Here is a 21,944-nt window from a genome sequence, read left to right on the forward strand (position 1 = left end):
GGAGGTACTCTCGCAAGATAAAGGTGCCTTTGATGCGAGTTTTATTGGTATATTGGAGAATGGAAATATTATGTATAAGAAAGTTGATGATTTTAAAAGAAAAGAAAGAAAAAGATTATATAATATTGAAGGAGAATTACGCAAATTAGGTACATTGCAAGATGATGAGAGGATTTTAGGTATTTATGAAGAAAATGGACTGGAAGATTCATTGGAATTGATTACATCTATTGGATTAGGAGATAATGATAAGATTGTTGAGATTCATTCAAGAGAGGTTTATACCATACTTGAATCTTTTCAAGCACCAAAAGTCACTGTAGAGACAAGATATAAAACGGTAGATAAGAAGGTAAAGCCTGTTGCCAAACGATTACCAGAAGATTCTAAGGAACAAATGAGAGAAGCATCAAAAGAAGCAAGTTTAAGAGATCCAATGAGTATTGGACATCAGTTTACTAAAGAGAATTTTGAAGAATTGAAGATTGGTTTTGATGGTTCTTTATTGCTGAAGGAAATTACTTGCTTCAAAAAGATGTTGGCTAAACAAAGTAGATCGTTTACCTTCGAATCTCATGAAATTGGGTGTGTAGATCCAAATATTATAACACCTATGGTTATCTTCACTGTACTGCATGTACCTTGGAATCTAAGACCGATTCCAGTATCGAAGACACATTTACCTAAATTGGTGGAACTATTAAGAAAAAAGATAAAGATGAAAAATATTGGAACCCTCATTTGCGTTGTATTCTAGTCGATGGTTTACGGTACCTAAGAAGAATGGGTCACTACGGTTTATTCAAGATATGCAACCGGTGTCGTATTACGTGCTTTCCTACTCGAGAACGTGCCGGGCATCTGGCTCTAGAAGGTAGTATGGAGATTCACCGATAGTCAAGCAGTCTATCAGTTTTTGAGTGCTGGAATATAAACGACTACAACAATGTACCGTAAATCTATACGGGTGCTCTTCGACTGCTTATCGAAGTCCTTTTTACCCCAGGCGGTAGGTCTCTAGACGTTACAGAGAACCCCGTACAGCCCAAACTGTTAACCTGTAATACTGCTTTGTACTTACGATCTTGTATCCACTGACTGTCTTGTTAGATTAACCCAATAAATTTCATTCACTCCGCATACTCAATCCTATAGACACCCTTTTAATCCTTCAATCACAGACGTAACTCGATTTCACAAAACAGTCAAGAGTATTCAAACCCACTTCATTTAAAAATCCCGATTCACCATTACAACACTGACTTCAGCAGCGATTGCCTCAGTCTTCCCCAAAACTCTACGAAGAAGAAAAATCCAAATTCTATGTCTTTCCTTCCCCGACCCGAAGCATGAAGCTCCTCTCTCTAATTCCCCTGATCTTCAAAAACCTCCAATAAAAAACCCGAACTGGTAACCTTGCAGAAGCTTGAAAAACTCGCTTCCCCCCCCCCGATTTCCCCTTAAAAAAAACCCACACCACTCCAAAACTATATCCCCCCTAACCTTATCCTCTGAATTTCTTCAATCTTCCGTCTTAGATCCGGAATTGGCTCCCACCTCAAGCTTGGATCCGAAATTGGCTCTCACCTCAACTTGGATTCGAAATTGGCTCTTCCCGCCAAGCTTTCTCCTCCGTTTTTACCTTTAAGAAATCCATTTACCGAAAACAACGTTCCCTGAGACGGCACACAGAACAGGACAGCCTGAAACAGAATCGAACCCCGTAATCGGGACTACATTGAGTCGCCCGACCAATTGAGGTCCTATATTAGTAAAGATACCCGTAGTAACCTGGATGTTCCCCTAATTGGGTCAAATTGGTCCTCTCTTCCTACTGACTCCCGTTATTGGAATCGAATGGAGCATTTCAGTATGCCCCGGCTGACTGTAACGGAGTGACTGAACTTGACCACTCAGTATTTGTACTCGAGTTGATCGATGCTCTCAATATTCAAGGTAACTGAATATTAATAAAATTCCCCTTTCTTTTTATTTTCACTGTATACTCGTGTTACAACACGACACCGGTGAATGTAATAAGTGTCAGGAACACACGAATTGGACCTATTGTGGATGAATTTACTAAGGCATTTGCAGGAAGGGCGATCTATTTAATGGGTGACTTGTATTCAGGTTATGATCAATTTCAACTTGCCGAAGGAAGTAGAGATATAACGACGATGAGGACACCACTTGGATTGATTAGAATGTGCACTCTTCCTCAAGGTGCAACCAACTCAATTGTGCATATAATGAATGGGATGAATAAGGTATTGAGAGATTTTATTCCGGAGAAGACTATACCTTTTTTGGATGATGTTTCTATAAAAAGGTGCTGAGAAGGAGACAAGGATGAAACTCTAGATAAGAGGGGGTGTCGCAAATATGTTGTTGATCATATACAAGATTATAAAAAGATTTTAACTCGGCTTCGAGAAGTTCATCTTACATTATCAGATATGAAGTCCATATTTGGAGTATGAGAGGTTGTGATTGTTGGATATTTATGTAGATCTTACGGAAGAAAACCAGATCCGACTAAAGTTGATGCAATTGGAAGGATGAAAGAGGATTGTGATTCTTTAATAGAGGTTTGCAGGTTTTTAGGTGCATGTGTATTTTATCGAATCTGGATCCCTCATTATGCTCACATAGCAGATCCATTATATAAACTGTTACGCAGGGGCTACCGATTTAAATAGGAAGAAAGGCATATTCAAAAAATGCAAAGATTGAAAAAATTATTGATGTCACCTCCAATATTAAGGAAGGTTGATTATAAGTGTAATAGACCAGTGATTCTTACTGTGGTCACTAGTCCAATTGCCATTGGATGGACTGTGGGTCAAGATGATTCAAGTGAAAATAGATTCGTAGTTCGATTTGGAGCTAAAGTTTTAAGTATTTGTCAACGTGCATATTCGCAAGTTAAAAGAGAACTTTGGGGAGTTATTTCGGACTATTTGATTGAGACAGTGGTAGTAATTGAAACAGATTGCTTGCCATTGCTTGGAATGATTATTAACTGTTCAACGCCAGATATTACAATGTTGAGATGGATTGCTTATATTAAGTCACTAAATCCAGAATTTAAGCATGTTACTGGGAAGGATAATTTAGTAGCAGACATGCTATCTCTAGTAAGATACGAGAGGGAGGACGAAATGGTTGAAGACATTGATGACGTCGAATTGAAATTCTATTCAATATCAAATCTCAACAGAGAAGACAAGCTATTTCTTTGAAGAATCTTATGAAGGAGAATTATTAGATATTGGTCATTACTTGAATACCTTGACTAAGCACGGAAATTAGTCTACAGAAAAATTCAAATAAATAAGAAAAAAAATATATGGATTTTTGCTTCGAGATGGATTCTTATGGAAGAGACTGAAGAAAGGAATTGGGATGCCACAACGAGTGATAGGCAAAAAGGAAGAAAAACTAAAATTATTAAAAGAGTTTCATGATAGTTTATGGGTAGGGCATAGAGGAATCTGGGCTACTTTTGCTAAACTCAAGGAACGATATTGGTGGAAAAATATGTATCGAGATGTACTCTCATTTGTAGAGTCATGTGAAATTTGTCAATCGTATTCTAATATCCGACATCGAGATGGTCTTCATCCTACGTATCCTCTGGCTATTCATTTTAAATGGATTGTTGATTTGGTTATTATGCCAGTTGGGTTATGGCAGATGAGATATTTGGTTTTAGCTCGTGAAGATTTATCAAATCAAGTAAAAGGAAGAGCATTGAGGACAAAATCTACAGAGGGGATTTGTAGGTTTTTGCTTGAAGATGTCATTTGCCGCTACGGATGTGTAGGAAAAATCACTGCAAATCTTGGAGAATTAAATGCACAAGAAGCTCATAAGTTCTTTGAAAGATGTGGAGTTAAACTATCACTGACTACTACTTATAATCTGGAAGGGAATGCAAAAAGCGAACGTGGTCACCCACTGATTGTGAAAGCATTAGTTAAAGCTTGTAATGGGAAAGTTAAAGAGTAGCCACGGCTTTTGTCATTTGCATTATGGACAGATCGAACAACACATAGTTCGGTGGCAGGATATATGCCAAGTAGAACTTATGACAGGTCGAAAACCAATTATGCCGATTGAAGAAAAGGTACTTACTTGGAGTATGCCACCATGGGAAGATGGATTGACAAGAGAAGAACTTTTGGCTATTAGGATTCGACAATTGGAGCAAAGATCGGAAGATGTGCAGATAGCATTGGAAAGGTTAAAAAGAACAAGGTTACAAAATATGGCATGATTCGATAAGCAACATTGATCGAGACCTAATGCAATCAAGGAAGGTGACTAGGTACTTGTTTATGACAATAGTCTGGATAATCAATATAGTACTTTGCGGAAATTTTCAGAACGTTGGTTTGGACCATATGTAGTAACAACTGTTCATGATAATGCGACTTACTCATTACGGGAGTTAGATGGTACAAAATTGAAAATACCAATTGCAGGGAAGCGAGTAAAAATATTTAAATGAAGACACGTGGAGATGAATATGGAAGACCTTAATGAAGGTATAGAGATTCTGCAGCAAAAAGATGAAAGTGGTTTGGATAATAAAGGCGACGAAGACGAACTAGACAAAGACGTAGAGAATATATTTTAAATCAAAGAGTAACTGGATAAATTGGTGCATACCGGAGGATGCACAGGTTCAGAGGGGGTAGATGTCGTGTTGTAACACGAGTATACCATGAAAATATAAAGAAAGGGGACTTTTATTAATGTTCAGTTACTTCAAATATTGGAAGCAACGAACAATTCCTGTGCAAATACTGAGAGGCCAGGGTCAGTCACCTCGTTACAGTCAGCTAGGACATACTGAAATGCTCCGTTTGATTCCAATAACGGGAGTCAGCAGAAAAGAAAAGGACCACTTCGATGACGGGTGAACCTGGTTCGAAGAGCCAATTGGATCCAATTTCAAGACATCGAATCCAAGTCTTACTACGGGCCTCTTAGCCAATAAGAGACTTAAATTGGTCGGGTGACTCAATGTGGTCCCGATTACGGGGCTCCGATTCTGTTTCAGGCTGTTCCGTCCTTTGTGCTATTCCGCGAACGTCCTTTCAGTAAAAGAATCTCTTAAAGGTAAAAACGGAGGAGAAAGCTCTGACGGCGAGAGCCAATTCCGGATCCAAGACGAAAGATTGAAGAAATTCAGAGGCTAGGGTTTAAAAAAGGAGAGAATTAGGGTTAAAAGAGAGGATAGGTTAAGAAATGAAGGGAGAGAGAATAAGATTTTTTTAGAAGGGTCGGAGAGCTAGCTTCATGCTTTGGAAGTGGAAAAAAGATAGAAAATTGAGGTTTTTTTTCTTTGTAGGGTTTTGGGAAGTCTAAGGCAATCGTTGCTGAAGTCGGTATTGTATTGGTGAATCGAGATTTTTAATGAAGTGGGTGTGATTACTCTTGAATATTTTGTGAAATCGAAGTTACATCTATGATTGAAGAATTAAAAGGGTGTCTATAGGATTGAGTATGCGGAGTGAATGAAATTTATTGGGTTAATCTAACGAGACAGTCAATGGATACAAGATCGTGAGTATAAAGCGGTATCGAAGATTAGCAGTTTGAATTATTGGGGGTTCTCTATTATATGGACTATTAATATATTTTATTAATATTTTTCAAAAATGAATTAATATCTATTTTGTATAGCTCCACTCCTATCTGTGCAGCGTAATTAATCCATTGCCGTAGTATCTGTTATTGGTTCTACTGATTCCGGTTCCAACTACAAATCTTCTTCTTCTTTCGTGAGTCAATCGATTCTTTCCTCAATTGGTTTGAGAGATCTTCATTATATTCACGTAGTACACGGACTTGAGCATCCAGTTTTAAGATCTGGACATCCCAAAGTTCCAATTATTATTGCTACTGACTCATCCATTCTAGAATATCTTCAATCGACACTTGTGACTGGCTCCTCACCGTTATGTCTCAACTGGAACTACTACTCTCAAAAATACAAGAAATACAAGAAAATGGTACTCTAGCCAACCCAAAACAATACCACAGAATGACTTTAACTGGTGCCCCACTCCTATTTTTTTACTACTTGGTAATAATGACAACATGTTACCCATACTGTCCGTGAAAGGTAATGAAAAGTAATCTTTCTTGATGGCCGCATTAAACTTTCAAAAATCCTGACATATCCGAATTTTTCCATTCTTTTTTGGCACCATCACAATTGACAACACCTATGCACTATGCGGAACAGGATAAATAAAACCCACATCAAGAAGTTTATCCAATTATTCTTTTACTAAAAGGAAATATTTTGGGATAAGCTGGTGTTGTCTTTGACGAACTGGCGTAACACCCTCCCCTAAAATAATCTGGTGCTTACACACATCGGTTGAAATCCCTTTCAAATCCGCATACAACCACGCAAAGGTAGATTTGTGATGGATGAAAAATTATTTCCAAGCATCCAAATCTATATCAATAATATCGGCATATATTTTAATTAGCTGTGGCATTTCGTTGGTGCTCAAGTTAATAGATTGATACATATAGTCATCAACAACCTCTGATTTAATTATATTCTCTTGATCTGAATATCTTGTATTATCCAACATATGAAAACCACCCAAATCTGGTTCCAATGTGTTGATTCTATTGATTGCAAAATTATTCATCCATTCGGCAATAGCATGATCCGAATTAGTCGCATCCTCCTGATGCAGTAAATATTCATCGAGACCTCCACATTGGTAGACTCCTGCCTTTGTTGTTGAAGTGTTTTGTCCTATCCCAAATTGTGGTGAACCTATAGCATCGGCATCTTCTTCAATCGATTGACTCTTGTTGTCCGATATAAATTCAGATTTTGGCGATTGAGATTTTCCATGATATTATACCAGATACATCTATAGAATAATCAGGTCCCAGCCTTTTCCAATTGTCAATGTGCCACAGCTCCAATCGTTCTTAGCTTTGGCTTGATAAAGCCAAGGTCTGCTCAATAAAATAGGATACAATAACGTAGAACTCAATAATCAAAATATAATATAATCGATTTTGTATGTCAATCCCACGATTACAGTGGCAATATTTCATAAGATTTCCATTGGCTTTATTCGACTATGATCTGCCAAATACAAGATCAATGTCGTAGATAGCAATTGCATTAGATCCAAATCCTCCATTGTATCCGTGTTCATTAAATTCACACTGGAACCACCATCGATTTGTATCCTTGGAATTAAAATGCCATCGATTGATACATCGATTGTTGGTGCTCTCGGATCAGGGTTTAAGCTAACTTCATGAATTTCTTTAGTGCGGAATCTTCATCGTATTAGCACTGAATTCAATGTAGATCGACATTCCAATGCTACAGCCAAAAGTTGCTTCATTGTAATTCAAGGCTGAATAACATCCAAATCCTTCAGAATGTCGTAGGATTCCATATTGAGAGTAATTTCCAATATTCTTTTGCGTTTCATTGCTTTTGATTTTACTTCGTGATGTAAGATAGTCTTCCGCCCTAGACTGTCAATGACACAAAAATATAGACTCAAGATCTAACAAGAAGTTTAAAAAGAATTAACAAGAATTAGATTAATTAGATGAGAACAACACCAGAGAGGTGAGCTAGAGCTCCAAGAAATGTATTGTCGAGACTGAAGAACTCTTCAGCCTCGATTCCAATATATACTTCTATTTAGGAAGCTTCTCAAGTAACTTCTACCAACTAGGAAGCTTCTAGAAGGTTCCAAAGACTTGTTTCTAGAAGGTTCTAGAAACTTATATCTAGAAGGTTCTAAGGACTATGTCTCTAATATCTTTTTCCAACTAAGAAGCTTCTAGAAGGTTCCAGAGACTTGCTTCTAGAAGGTTCTAGAAACTTGTTTGTAGAAGGTTCTAGAAACTTCTCTCTAGAAGATTCTAAAGATTATGTCCCTAATATCACCCCCTCCTTTAGCTTCGAGGTCTTTGAGAAGCAATGTTATTGTTAATCAGTACCAACGTAAGAAAATGAAGATCTGTCACATAACGTCTGCTATGAACTCCAACTGTTGTTCACGAGGCAAGTGGTTCATTGATCCTTGAAGCCCACGATAGTGGCCCACTCCTTCAACTTCTGACCAAGCATGAACTTCCGTATCCTCATTATGAAATTGTCCAGCAAACACGCCTTTTGGCTGACCATCGTAAGCAGGCTCGGACTCAAATAAAATCACCAGTGATTGGTTACTCGGTATCCTCCGTCGTCGTCATGGTGTAGGCAGTTCTTTATCTTGGGGTCGCCTTTGTGAGCTAGTTAGTTGAGATAATCTGACTAGCATAGTATCTATCTCTTGGCTATCCATATCAGAAGACCAAACTATGGCTATTGAAAAAATTCTATTTTATCTTGGAAAAAATAACTACATCAACTACGAATTTTGGTAGTGCTCTCTTCCTTTCTTATATTCTTGGATGAGCAAGCTTCAGAAGGAAGCTATCGTCGAACCGGCTTAGGTTTATGAGGATATTGTGGCACATTGGCGAGATTTTTAGTTGGCTTTCACGTTCGCTCATTAATGTCGTAGCCGCACCAATGAACAAGATACTCTAACTTGCCCCACCTTCGTCGTGAACCCAGTACCTTTTCACTCTCGTATTTCTCATGGTTCTCAATCTCAATACTAGGTGGCGGACATTGCACTCTTCCAGGAAAAGACGACTCTCGATAAGGCTCTAACAAAGAAACATGAAAGATGGGATGTACCTTCATAGAAGCCGGTAATTCCAGACGATACGCCACTGGATTGATTTGCTTTTGGATGATAAATGGTCCCAATCTTCGATAGTCCAACTTATCACATGGTTGCTTGGTCTTGATATTCCATCGAAGAAGCCATGCTTTATCTCCAATTTTGAAAGTAGGTGCTTGATTTTAAAATCTATCTACAAACGCCTTGTAGGATTCTTGAGCAGATTGTAATTGAAGCTTCAACATATTTTGAAGCTCTGATAGTTGTTTCACAAATCCTTCAGCTGTTGGATTGTTATTTGTTGACGGACTCAATAAATCAAGCTTTAGATGATATCCATAGTTGAAAAAGAATGGTATAAATTGAGTCGACGCATGGAGGGTGTTGTTATGTGCAAACTCGGCTAGCTGCAGATATGTGGTCCAATCGTCTTGCTGATAGTTGATGCTGCATCGTAAGTATTGTTCCAAGACTTGGTTCATCCGTTCCATTTGGCCGTCAGTTTGAGGATGAAAAGCCGAAGAAAGCTTGATATCCACCTTCAGTATCTCAAAGAGAGATCTCCAAAACTTTGATACGAACTGGGTTCCTCGATCTCATACGATATCATCTGGTAGTCCATGATATCGATACACATTATCGAGAAAGAGCCTTGCTGTGACTTCACTCGATAATGTCTTCTTGTAAGGAACAAAGTGCGCCATCTTTGTAAGCCGATCTACCACGACAAAGATGCTGTCAAATGAGTTCGATGATGGAAGGTTCGTGATGAAGTCCATGGAAACTAAACACCATAGTCGACGTGGAATCGACAATGGCTGTAGAAGTCCATAAGCGCAATGCCGAGGATTCTTAGATCTTGAATAGATGGCGTAGGAGAGGACAAAATCTTTCACATCCTTCTACATTTGGGGCCACCAAAAATCTCGAGAAATAAGCTCCAAAGTCTTCTTGAATCCAAAATGTCTCGCAGTTGGAAAATTGTGGCGAGATTGAAGAACTCTGAGTCGTGCTTGTCCTTTTGGGATATACAACTGCTCCTCAAAGTATAAAAGATCTCCCTCCACCTTGAACTTGTTGTCATTGGTACGCTGCTTGATATCAATGGCTACTGAATCTTTAATGGTCGCGGCACGTACCTGATTGAAGAAGTCAGCATCAATTGGTACAATAGTAGTACAAAGTCAAAATTACTCTAGCTTCAACAACGTCGTACATTGTTGATCAAACGCTGCTTCTCCAGTCTTTGGTACAAGATACGATCTCTTCGATAAGGCATCAGATAGTCCTTGCTACTTTCTAGGTCGATAAGTGATAACAAAATCGAATCTAGATAGCAACATACTCCACCAAGCTTGACGTCGATTTAGAACTCGAGCAGACATGAAATACTCCAAATTCTTGTGATCAGTGCATACGGTCACTGGGTGTGTAGCTCCTTCAAGAAAATGATGCAATTCTCGGAAAGAATCAACTACAGTAAGAAGTTCCTTATCGTGGATCTCATAATTGATTTCAGCAGCAGAGAACTTTTGAGAATAGAATGCAACCGGATGGAGCTTCTTGTCTTCTCCCATTTGTGAAAGTACAGCTCCCAAAGCAAAATCCAAAGCATCAGTTTCTAAATAAAAGGCCTTTGTAAAGTCTGGGTGTATCAAGATTGGAGCCATAATAAATGTAATTTTTAGGTCTTGAAATGCCTGCTCCTCTAGAAATTTCCATTTCAGCTTATCCTTGCATGTCAATCGAGTGAGAGGAGCAGCAACTTGAGAATAATTCTTGATGAAGATCCGATAGAAGTTGGCAAAGCTAAAAAAGCATTGTACGTCTCTCACCGTCTTTGGAACCTCCCAAGACACGATTGCTTCCACCTTCTTGGGGTCCATCTTCAAGCCTTCGGTAGTCGCAATGAACCCCAAAAACTCCATCTCTATTTGGTGAAATAAATACTTCTCCAACTTGGCATATAGTCCTCGCTCTGGTAGTTTCTCCAAGGCCAAACGAACGTGCTTTTCATGCTCTTCCTCATTTTTGGAGAATATCAAAATATCATCCAAATAGATGACAACAAAATCATAAAGGTACTCTCGAAAAATGTCATTCATCATATGTTGAGAGACCGCTGGAGCATTGGTAAGACCAAAGGGTATGACATTATATTCAAAATGGCCATACCTTGTACGGAACGCTGTCTTCCACTCATCTCCTTCCTTGATTCATAGATGGTAAGCTCCCCTTAGATCAATTTTTGTAAAAATCCTTGCACATCCAAGTTGTTCTAAGAGACCACAAATCAAGGGTAACGAATAACAATTCTTCTTTATTACCTTGTTGAGGCCTCGATAGTCCAGGCACATCCGTAATGAGCCATCTTTCTTCTTCACAAATAAGATGGATACTCCAGCCAATGATTTTGAATGACGGATGAAGTTCTTGGCTAGATTCTTGTCAATGTACTTTCGTAACTCCGCCAATTCCATCTCCGTAAATTGGGCCAAAAGGTAGTTGTGCTCTTTCCTATAAGTCTATGGCGCAATCATATGGTCTGTGTTTTGGTAGCATGTCGGTATTTTTCTTTTGAAACATGTCTTTAAAATCCTTATATTGCTCCGGTATACTTGTTGTCGAGATCTTCTCCCCGGTAGTTGGAGCCGCATAAATGACAAACGGTGTGCCTTTCTTGGATGATCTTATAAATGCTCATGCTCCAATAAATAAGGATTTCTCTATTCGGGGTTTTTTACTAGACTTGCTTTTGGGTGGTTTTGTGGGAAAGGTCATCTTCCACAACTTCCAATCTATGGATGGGTTATGCTTTTTCAACCAGGAAAGACCAAGAATAACAGGATTTGATGGAATTCTAATAATATTGAAAATAATATGACTACTATGGCCCTTAAAAGTCACTTCTATAGGTTCTGATTCATGGGTGACACTACCAGACAATAAAGGTCGCCCATCTATGACCTCAACGTGAACAGGTTTGGATTTTTATACTAAAGGGATCTTATGATGCTTTACAAATTCTTCATCTAAGAAATAAGCAGATGCTCTTGAATCTAATAATGCTAAAGTTCTTAGTTTGTGAGGGCCAATAAACAAAAGGATTCTAAAACAAAGGGCAGATTGAGTGGAAAGAAAAGAACTTGGTTTTTGTTGCAATATTTTACTGTCAAACTGCACGATTCCTATTGTGGCTAGGCATCCTCATTTTCTTGAGTAAACACACCTCTAGTCTTGACAATACGTCGATTTTGCTTCTTGGGACAGTTTCCAACTTTGTGGCCTTCTTCACCGCAATACAAGCATAGATCTTCCTCCATACGTCACTTTTTTTCTTCTAGAGTAAGGAATTTGACAAGTACCGCATCAATTTATATGTCTTCTACCTCTGAATGTGAATTCACATTGCTTACTGACATAGTTGGGGTGTGGCAAACCGTATGTTGTCTTAAACGTTGGTCTTGGCAGCATTAGAATAGGCAGTTATCGTACTTCATAGCTTGGCTAATAGCTTCGTTGAGCGTTTGTGGATCAGGAAGAGTTAACAGCAAATCCTTCACATCGTCCCTTAAATCCCAATAGAATTGACTCATCAACGCTTCTTCGTCCCAATTGATGTCGCATGTTAATTGCCTGAAGTCCGATGCATAGATTGATGTAGAGCGCATCCCTTGTCATAGTGACCGGATCTTTGTTATAGCCCATCGAACCTTGTCGTGTTCACCAAATACTTCCGCAAATGCCTCCAAAAAGGTCTCAAAGTTGTTTAGTATGGACGATCATTTCTCAAACAAAGGAGCAAACCATGATAGAGCTTGTTCTGTAAATAAGGTTCCAACAAGCCCAACAAGTGACTCCTCCGTTGAATAGCGTTTGGGCTCTAAAACTGTTATCAACCTGATTTGATTGACGAATCTTCGAAACTTAGAATGCATACCATCGAACTTGTCCGGAAGGCTAACTCGGGGCTCTTTATGTTGTAGAATCAGCGGTGCTTGTCGAACCTGAGGCAAAGTTGCTTCTCCAAGTACAGTAGTTTGAGGCAAGTGCAACTTAGATTGTACCATCCCAAATGCTCCATCATTATGAAGCCTTGCCACGACTCCTTCAATCTCTGCAGTTCTTTGCGATAACGTAGAGAGGTCATTCATGATAGCATCTAACTTGAACTCCGAACTTTCCGTCATATTAATGTCTTGACCCCCGGCCGTTCTAAGCGAAGGACAAAAATGAGTCTACAAGAAGATAATATTGGTTTAGAGGACGATACTCCGCAATCTCAAAAATGCCTTAAGAGCTTCAAGAGAAGGAGTAATCCACTCTTTCCAAGAAGAATAAGACTCCAATATTCTAACAAAAGAAGTATCAATTTAGAAGAGGGTAATCCGCAACCTCTAAAATGCTAGTACACTTCCAAACAGAAAAGTAATCCACACTCTAATAAAGAAAAACTAGCTCTGATATCTGAGGTGAGTGTAGTCTCGAAAAACTGTCATGGACATAGAAATACAGACTCGAGATCTAACAAGAAGTTTAAAAAGAACTGACAAGAACTAAATTAATCAGATGAGAACAACACCAGAGAGATGAGCTAGAGCTCCAAGAGATGTGTTGTCGAGACTGAAGAACTCTTCAGCCTCGATTCTAATATATACTCCTATTTAGGAAGCTTCTCAACCAACTCCTATCAACTAGGAAGCTTCTAGAAGGTTCCAGAGACTTGCTTCTAGAAGGTTCTAGAAACTTGTCTCTAGAAGGTTCTAGAAACTTGTCTCTAGAAGGTTCTAAGGATTATGTCCCTAACATGGACTTAAAATTGGAACAACAGTCGGGCTTCTTTGGAATTTCCACCACGTAGAGGATCTTTCAACGGATAGGACGTTTCTTGGAACTGCATAGAGATCAGAATTGCTTAGAACGGAACCGAAGCCTCCGTAATTGGGACCTCATTGGGTTGTGCTACTGAGTCAGGTCTCATACTAGGTACGAAGCCCATAACAGGACCTGGATTGGATGGTCGTCACGAATTGGTATGTGGAACCAAATTAGGTTCCTCAATCTGTTGAAGTCTAAATATTGGGATACGTTCCAATACTGATATTGGTTCATTTAGTCCCATGGACGGCGCTACTTGCTCTCTTGTGATCTGTTGTCACGGCCCTAATCATGTAAGCTAATAATTACATATAGAAATAGGTAGAAGTAAGTAAAAGTAGATAAAAGTAAGTTAATTCTATAATATTTAATATAGAAGCTTCCTAGAAACTTCCTAGACGCTGCTTTGACTTCATAGGTGTCTTTAATTGACTTTTTGGATTAGAAACGTGGTCAACAAGTTAGCCATGTGCCACACATGTTGTTATATTGAAGATCAAGCTAACTATGTAGCCGACACGTAGAAAAACTTGCCTTGTAAGTCAAGGCATGTGTCCTAGAAAGTCAACACATATTGGAGGTCCTATAGAAGGTTGCCACGTAGCCCCTAGTTAGATAGTATATATAGAGACAAGAGTGAAGGCTTCTTCACTCTTGTCAACTCCTTTCTTGCTTCTAGTCCAGGTTCAAGAGTCTTTAGTTTCTTGTCTTGTGGCAATAGCCATTCTAGTTTTCTTTTAATATACCTACTTATTTATATTTTGACTTATTATATCGAGATAGCCTTTTGGTGTATATTTTCCCTCATCGAGTCTTTGTCCTTGACAGATTGACAAGAGTACTCTTACAATATCAGAGCTTTGTTTTTCTTGAGTGAGAGTGGATTATTCTTTTCTCTTGACAAGACATAAGCGTATTAAAAGTTTGCGGATTACCCACTTCTAACTGATATTGTTCTTAGTATCTTCTTTGTTATCAAGTCTTTCTTTTTTTTTGTCTTGAGCAATATCAAACAAATTTTTCTTCTTAGTGTCATTATGGCAGAGCTTGTTGAAATGAAGAGTGCAATGCCACAAATGCAAGAGCAAATGAGGGAGTTAATGCTTGCGATGCATCAACTCAATTCACCAACACATGAAAGAACAAGAATAGCAGAAAGTGGGGATATAGAGATGATCGGAGCTGCTTCAACATCTACAACAAATCACGTTCCTTCTCCAATTGTACAACACCCTGTAAACACTAGAGAACCAAGAATTGCCTTACTTGAGAAATTTGATGGTACGAGATCAAAGTTTCCAGGGTTCAACAATCAAGTACAATTGGCAATTGAACTTCAACCGCAAAGCTATCTAACTCAGGATCACAAGTCAGGTTTATTGGCACTCTACTTTCTAGTTCTGCATTATCATGGTTTTCGTCTTTTCTTGAACAACGAAATCTAATATTGGACAATTTAGAAGCATTTTTGGTGGAGTTTCGATCTATGTATGGTGAACACGATGCAATTAGTGTTGCAACAAATAAGATCCAAATTCTTCGACAAGGAAATCACTTAGTAACAATATATGCTTCACAATTTCGACAACTTGCAATTGACATCAAGTGGGATGATGCTGCACTCATCAGTCAATTTCTTTATGGATTGCAATACGAAGTAAAGAAATTGATGCTCAACTTACATAATCCTCAAACTTTGAGTCAAGCAATCGATTTTGTGGTAAAATGTGATAATCGACTTTTCAAATTTCGATCCGAGAATCATTCACGAGAACCTCAACGTTATTACTCAATGGCAACATCAACATCTTTGCCAAACGTACATTCAGAAGTAGCAGACATGCAAACTGACGCGGTACGTTTTAAACCTCTAACTGAGCAAGAAAAGATTCGTCGTCGTCAAGAAGGATTATGTTTATATTGCGGAGAACCTAAGCACACTGCTCAACATTGTCCAAAGAAATGACGCAACTATAAAATGAGGGGTACGACAGTGAAAGAAGACAACATGTCAGAAAATGGATTCGTTCAGCTACAATAGGGACCAGGCAGCTGGAATCTTGTACAATTCCTTATCAAGGTCCTATCCTCTCCTCAGAACCCACTCCTTATTTTATAATAGACTTATATTTAGGACCTAAGAATTACAAAGCCTCTGCTTTATTAGATTCGGGAGCCTCAGCATGTTTTTTAGATGAACAATTTGTTAAAAGTCGTAAAATACCCTTTGTTCAGAAACCTAAACCAGTATATGTTGAAGTCATAGATGGTCGTCCCTTATCTTCTCGAGATGTCACTCTTGAAATTCATCCTATAAAAGTAACAATAGACGGTCATGATAGCTACATAGCTTTTAATATAATTAAATCTCCATCCAATCCAGTTATTTTAGGTTTATCCTGGCTAGAAAAATATAACCCTCGAATAGGATGGAATTCGCGTAAACTTGACTTTTCCCAAAGCGTTATTAATAGTTCTACCAACCAAGTAAAAAATTATAAGTCTAGTATAGTAAAATCCGTACTGATAGGTGCAAAAGCATTTATACACGCAGCAAAAGAAGGATCAACTTTTGCTATTTATGCTGCACCTATTTCTGAAAACATAAAAACTTCAAGTGGCATTCCAAGTCAATATCAGGAGTATCAAGACGTTTTTGAGAAAAAAAATGCAGACATTCTTCCTGAGTATCGTAGATATGATTGTTCAATCGACCTCAAGAAAGGAACTCAGCCACCATTTGGACCAATTTACAGTTTATCGCAAGATGAGATGGCTGAACTCAAGACATATATTGACGAGAATTTAGCGAAGAATTTTATTCGCCATTCAAAATCTCTAGCAGGAGCTCCAATTCTATTCGTAAAGAAAAAAGATGGATCTTTACGAATGTGTGTTGATTATCGAGGACTCAACAAGATCTCAATCAAGAACAAGTATCCATTATCTTTGATATCAAGACTCCTTGACCAGTTGAATCAAGCTAAGATCTATACAAAAATAGATCTAAGAGGAGCATACAATCTAGTACAGATCAAAGAAGGAGATGAATGGAAGACTGCGTTTCGAACCAGGTATAGACATTTCGAATATAATGTCATGCCCTTTGGACTCACGAATGCACTAGCTGCTTTTCAACATCTCATGAATGATGTATTTCGTGAATTCTTAGACAATTTTGTCGTCTGCTATCTAGACGATATCCTGATCTATTCTAAGAATGTTGAAGAACATGAAATACATGTTTGTCAAGTATTACAAAAACTTAGAGATGCAGGATTGTATGCCAAGATGGAAAAGTGTGTATTTCACACTACTCAATTTGACTTTTTAGGATACCTCATTTCAAATGATGGTCTCATGATGGATTCTAAGAAAGTCCAAACAATCATGGATTGGAAGATTCCAAGGACAGTAAGAGATGTCCAATATTTCTTAGGATTTGCGAATTACTATCGGATCTTTATTAAAGATTTCTCACGAGTTGCAGCTCCACTTACACGCTTGACTAGTAAAGATAAATTCCAATGGAATCAAGAAGCGGAAGCAGCATTTGAAGCCTTGAACACATCGTTTGTCTCTGCACCAGTCTTATATCAAGTTGATTTTTCAAGGCATTTTTTATGGAAATAGATGCATCAGATTTTGCCTTGGGTGCAGTTTTATCACAAATGGGAACAGATGACAAACTTCATCCGATAGCTTTTCATTCAAGAAAATTCTCAGCAGCCGAGATCAATTATGAGATCCACGATAAAGAACTTCTTGCAATCGTGGATTCTTTTCAAGAATGGCGTCATTATCTAGAAGGCGCTTCTAGTCCAGTCACTGTGTATACAGATCACAAGAACCTCGAGTATTTCATGTCAGCACGCGTGTTGAATCGTCGTCAAGCTTGTTGGAGTATGTCTTTGTCAAGATTCGAGTTTATTATCACTTATCGGCAAGGAAAACAACAAGGTTTGTCCGATGCCCTATCTAGACGTTCTTATTTTGCACCAAAAGAAGGAGATGCAGCTTTTGAGCAACAAAGAATGTTCCTCTTGAAACCGGAGCAATTTCATCTCCGAGCAATGAAATCAACATTGATTGTCAATTCAACTTTTTTCAAGCAAATCTAGTCCAGTATGTCCTCAGACCCTCTTGCTTATGATATCGAGAATAATTCTTCCAAGTTCCATGATCCTTCTAAGTTCGAGTTCAAGAATAATCTATTATATTTTGAAGGACGCTTATATGTTCCAGAAGGAGAAGCATGTTTACGTGTTCTTCAAGCACGCCATGACTTTCCAGTAGCAGGGCACTTTGGATATAATAAGACTTTGGAACTCATATCAAAAGATTTTTGGTGGCCACAAATGTGGAAGTCAGTCAAAGACTTTGTACAATCATGTGATATTTGTTCAAGATCAAAAATTCCTCGTCATCGACCTTACGGACTTCTTCAGCCATTACCTATACCAGAACAACCATGGTCTTCTGTTTCTATGGATTTCATCACAGATCTTCCAAGCTGAAGATCTTGTGATTCTATATTTGTGATAGTAGATTGTTTCAACAAGATGGCACATTTTGTGCCATGTACAAAATCTATCACAGGTGAAGAAACAGCTAAGCTTTTCATTGATAATATCTATCGCTATCATGGATTACCTAAAGATATCATATCGGATAGGGGAACTCAATTTGTGTCAAGATTTTGGAGGACCCTTTTCAAGATTTTAAAAGTGGACATAAAGCTATCTTCGGCTTTCCATCCTCAAACTAATGGACAAACAGAGCACGTAAACCAAGTCTTGGAGCAATATTTAAGGTGTACTATCAACTACCAACAAGATGATTGGACAACCCTTCTGCCATTGGCAGAGTTTGCTTATAATAATACGGTACATTCTTCCACGCAACAAACACCTTTCTTTACCAATTATGGCTATCATCTACGACTTGATACTTTTGATTTTTCAAAAGTTGATAATCCTGCAGCAGAAGATATGGCAAATCGGTTGTCAGAGTTAGCTGCAATAATGAAGACGCAATTGAAGGAAGCTCAAGAACGACAAAAGATAAACGCAGATCTATATCGTAAGGAGCAACCACAACTCAATGTGGGTGATAAATTATGGCTACTTCGTTGCAATATTAAGACTACCCGACCTTGTGACAAATTGGACTATCGTAGGCTTGACCCCTTTTCTGTTTCTGAACAGATCAACCTAGTTGCATATCGGTTACATCTACCGGAGTCAATGAAGATCCATCCTGTATTCCACGTGTCTCTTCTTGAACCATATAAGACAGTGGATATACAAGGAAGAAGACAAATGCCACCGCCTCCTATAGAAGTAGATAATAATGAAGAATTTGAAATAGAAGAGATATTGAACTTAAGGCAACGCCGAAATAAGCTGGAATATCTTGTTCATTAGGACAGATATGATATTAGTGAACGCACATGGGAGGCATTTAGGAATCTCGCAAATGCATCAGCTAAAGTCAAAGTTTTTCATCAATGACATCCATCGAAACCAAGATGAAAATCTCTCTTATAAAAGAGACAAGATTGAGGCAAGATAACATTCAATTTTCTATCCTTGTTTGTAACTTCTTTGTATTTGTGATGCTAATTAGATAGAGAGCCAACAACCAACGGATTCAACTCAAGAACCTTCGTTTGCTGACCTACCGGATGAGACATTACGATTGTCACAACCTTGAAGAGGACGCAATCGAGATGGAGATCTTCAAGAACGACATGTTCTTCTTCGAACAGATGGTGAGATACAACGCATTTGGTATCACGATTTGGGAAGGGACTCTCGATGTTTGGTGATTTTGCTAGAAGTAGAAACAACTCTTGATGGTGTTTCGAATATTCTATTCGAAGGAAGTTACGAAGGCCTCAACAATGATCAAATAACTAGGTGGTCTTCCTGCCCTGGTATGGGACACTATCGATGGTTGAGAGGCCCTATCAATCATCTTCGAAGAGAACAGAGATCAGAGCATGTAGCGAATACAATTTGTCGCATCATAGATTTCCTCAACATATGATGACCGCTCCTTGTGGAACTCGTCTCTAGAAGGGGGGATAATGTCATGGCCATAATCATGTAAGCTAATAATTACATATAGAAATAGGTAGAAGTAAGTAAAAGTAGATAAAAGTAAGTTAATTCTATAATATTTAATATAGAAGCTTCCTAGAAACTTCCTAGATGCTGCTTTGACTTCATAGGTGTCTTTAATTGACTTTTTGGATTAAAAACGTGGTCAACAAGTTGGCCATGTACCACACATGTTGTTAACTTGAAGATCAAGCTAACTATGTGGCCCACACGTAGAAAAACTTGCCTTATAAGTCAAGGCATGTGTCCTACAAAGTCAACACATATTAAAGGTCCTATAGAATGTTGCCACGTAGCCCCTAGTTAGATAGTATATATAGAGACAAGAATGAAGGCTTCTTCACTCTTGTCAACTCCTTTCTTGCTTCTAGTCCAGGTTCAAGAGTCTTTAGTTTCTTGTCTTGTGGCAATAGCCATTCTAGTTTCCTTTTAATATACCTACTTGTTTATATTTTGACTTATTATATCGAGATAGCCTTTTGGTGTATATTTTCCCTCATCGAGTCTTTGTCCTTGACATTTGTTCATCTATGTCCTGAATTGGATTCTTGTCTTTTTGTTGGCTTCTGTTAAGCACTAGGTTCAGCACCTCGATATGATGTACTCGTGTCTCGTTGAACAAGGCTTTTGTCTTCCGCCGGTTGGCTTGTTTGCAGTTGTTAGTCTCGGTTATTATAATTAAAGGGCACATTACACTATTGATAAGTGTGACCTCACTGCTTACAATTTCTACATATTGGAGCAAAGTCATCATTGGCCCTTGGATTAGGACATCATTGGCATAATGACCAATCTATCTGCAATGGAAACAACGAAGTGGCCTTCTTCTACCGCCATAAGGCATATTGGGTGCCTCCATCGGTATATATCTACTAGGCTTGTTCCATGTAGGGTTAGAAAATGATCTTGGTTGTCCCGTTGTCGTACTGTAAATGCTTACAGTATATAAAAATTAATTAAAACATATTATATGTTAATAAATCTAAATGTGTGTTAAAGTGATTTATAGATTAAATTAAAAAGAGTTGGTAAAAAAAAAAAAAAAAAAAAACTTTATTTTGTTTTCCTTATTTAGTTTGATTATAGTATATAATAGTTATAGAACCTTAATGTTAAGTATGAAGCCTTGAGAGAAGATAGGGGCCTAAAGATGAAGATACAATTCCAATCATTACTAACTCCAATAAACTAACAACATGATACAACTCCAATCATTACTAACAACAAAATAACTTACTTTCTTTGAATTACATAAGATATCTTCAATGTCTTATAATTCCTCCATCTAGACTTAGAATTTATCAAACAGTATATGAACAGTATAGCTTAGAAAGTGCTCTCTCTAATCCTAATCGCTGCCCTTCGTTGTTCTTTGTAAGCATATGTTTTGCTTCAAAGAATGACAATAGGTACAAAATTGACACTTTAGTTTTGAATACCTATAACTCCTTCATAAAAACTCCAAATCACACAAAATTTACATCCAATCCATATCCAAAAACCTAAACTTGCTGATCCTAACCTCCAAAGTTCAAATGACCTTGGAAGAGAAATCATTATCCCTAATAAGGACTTGAGTAGCCTCCTTAAAGTCCATTGGCCATGACATTCAACTAATAGGGATGAAAATCTTTTTTCTTTGCCTTCATTTAACCATACTTTGCTTTCATCCTTTCCAATAAGCCTCCTTATAGTTTAGACTTTCATCTTTAGACTCCAACCTTTTCTTAAGCTTTATACTAAATATATAAATCTTACATAATATAAATACTATAATAAAAAATAGATAAACCTCTAAATAAATTGTTTTCTATCTTTTTGACCTTGCACAATTCATATGCCACATGTTGAAGGCTCATACCAAAGTCTTATTGAAGAACTGTGCCAATAGCAAAGTTGGAAGCTTCAATGTCAAGTATACATGAAAGATTGGGATCATATGGTTGTAATATTGAAGCAGTACAATCTAATGAATTTATATTAATTTTTAACTTTTATGTTGATGATTTAATCATCTTAACCAATATCTTAAAGATAATAGATTTGTTGAAAATAAAGTTAAAAAAGAAGTATAAGATGATTGATTTGAAAGAGCTTCACTATTGTTTAGGAATGGAATTTGTGAAAGATTATGCTAAAAAGATGATAATAATAATCCAAAGCAAGTACATTGAAGATGTGTTGAAACGATTTA

Source organism: Physcomitrium patens, chromosome 1 (genome assembly GCF_059467195.1).
Source record: "Physcomitrium patens ecotype Gransden chromosome 1, ASM5946719v1, whole genome shotgun sequence".
Classification (NCBI taxonomy): Eukaryota; Viridiplantae; Streptophyta; class Bryopsida; order Funariales; family Funariaceae; genus Physcomitrium; species Physcomitrium patens.